The sequence below is a fragment of the Etheostoma cragini genome, chromosome 5 (genome assembly GCF_013103735.1).
Source record: "Etheostoma cragini isolate CJK2018 chromosome 5, CSU_Ecrag_1.0, whole genome shotgun sequence".
NCBI classification, from domain to species: domain Eukaryota; kingdom Metazoa; phylum Chordata; class Actinopteri; order Perciformes; family Percidae; genus Etheostoma; species Etheostoma cragini.
Genome location: NC_048411.1, coordinates 8,731,406 through 8,733,253, shown reverse-complemented (window position 1 = coordinate 8,733,253; position 1,848 = coordinate 8,731,406). Strand labels below are relative to the sequence as shown.

General features: G+C 41.1%; 1 non-coding gene across 1 annotated transcript; it reads right to left on the bottom strand.

Moving 5' to 3' along the window:
• Window positions 1–1,446: 1,446 nt before the first annotated feature.
• Window positions 1,447–1,518, bottom strand: trnam-cau. Its single transcript has one exon. It is a non-coding gene; the product is annotated as a tRNA-Met (tRNA).
• Between the last annotated feature and the right edge of the window lie 330 nt (window positions 1,519–1,848).

Sequence of the window (1,848 nt, the reverse complement as noted above, 5' to 3'; positions counted from 1 at the left end):
GGCGGAGAGGCATCTTGCTGCTAATTAGCTTTAGCTACAGTCACTGTAGGACAGGCTTGAGCTATTGGTAGGCCACGCACAAGCAGGAAAATGTTAAAATATGGCAATAGCCTACTGTGTCTACAAAAAATGTAAAGTCCAGTGATTCATAAGTATCCAAGAGCCGCTGCTCGTAGTTTCTCTCAGAGGAAAAGCAAGATTATCAGCAAAAATATGCAAGCAGAGGCAGGAGCAAGCAGCAAAAGCGTCTGTACTGTAAGAAGCAGGAAGAAGAAAAACTAAAGGTTTTCCTGTCGTGCAAGATTACAATGAGCTAGTGACTAGGGTTCCAACCATCCATCTTTGTCAAGCAGCTCCAGCAGGGGACCCCAAACTTCCCTTTTCCGAGCAACTGGGGGATCCTGAAGCGTTCTCAGGCCAGGTTAGAGATATAATCCCTCTACCTAGTCCTGGGTCCTCCCCGAGACCTACTCCCAGCTGGACGTGCCTGGACCACCTCCCTAGGGAGGCCCGCAGGAGACATCTTGACCTGGTCACCACTTTCTCATTTTTATAATATTTTCATAATTAGTAATGCATTATATTACTGTGTTAAAGCAAAAAGGAATACATTACTTTATTTGCGTTACTTTTGTAACATGTTACTCCCATTACTGCCAGGCAGTATACTGTATGTTTAGCTTATTCAAGGTAAAAGATAGATTAAGACTTAACATTGCAACTGGTCTTGGAGGTGCTGTGGCTTAGTTGGTTAAAGTGCCTGTCTAGTAAACAGGACAGCCTGGGTTTAAATCCCAGCAGCACCTTGTTGTTGCAGAGATTACATCTGTTTGCATCCCATCATCATGTTTACCCAATCTCCTTGCTACCCATTAAACTCTGGTTGCAAATGAAAAAGGCATGTTACAGAAACACTACATTAACACAGACTTAAGATCAGAGGTGGGTAGTAATGAGTTACATTTACCCCGTTACATTTACTTGATTAAGTTTTTGAAAAATCTTTTTTGAGAAATGAGATTCAGCCTAACACCTCCTGTGTTAATCTGACTGATAGGGTTATGGAACATAGTGGTAGACCAAGGCCTCCTGTGGTAATCTGACTTGAAGGGTTTTGGAGTGTAGTGGTAGACTAAGACCTCCTGTGACACAAACTAAGCAGTATGCTCTCCCTTTTATACCTCAGGCTATCGTAGACAGCACAAGCAATTTAAACATACACAATTTACAGTTTTTATTTTACTGTATTTAGACAGTATTAATGCTCCAGTTTTTATGGGTGTTACAGCGGGTATGAGCACTGTAATTTCCATTTTAATGGATGAAGTAAACATAACATAAAGAACTTACACTTCAACAGGTGGAGACATTTAACTTTAAAAGGGATGTATTGTTAATTTTCAACAGCCTGGAAGTATAGATTTTACAGAGATAAACCCCAGCAATTAGCAGAGGATGGTGTCGATCCATCGACCTCTGGGTTATGGGCCCAGCACGCTTCCGCTACGCCACTCTGCTCTGCTGGAATCTGTAATTCACCAGTTGCACCAGTGGGAACCAGTGGCAACCAATGGTCCGAGGTAATCTGACTGGTAGGGTTATGGAGCGTAGTTGTAGACTAAGACCTCCTGAAAATGATTGATTTCAGTGAACTAGACATATGCAAATTAAAACAGATATAATTAACCATGTTTAAACACGTCACAAGCCATCTTGAGGGTTACAGTTTTTATCATTTAAAATAGTTAACAGAGATCTGATTGTTGCAAAGTTATTGTAAATAGGTAATGTTTGTGAAGTTAGAAAGTTTTAGAACTTAAAATATATGTTGCAGGAGGACCGCGTGTC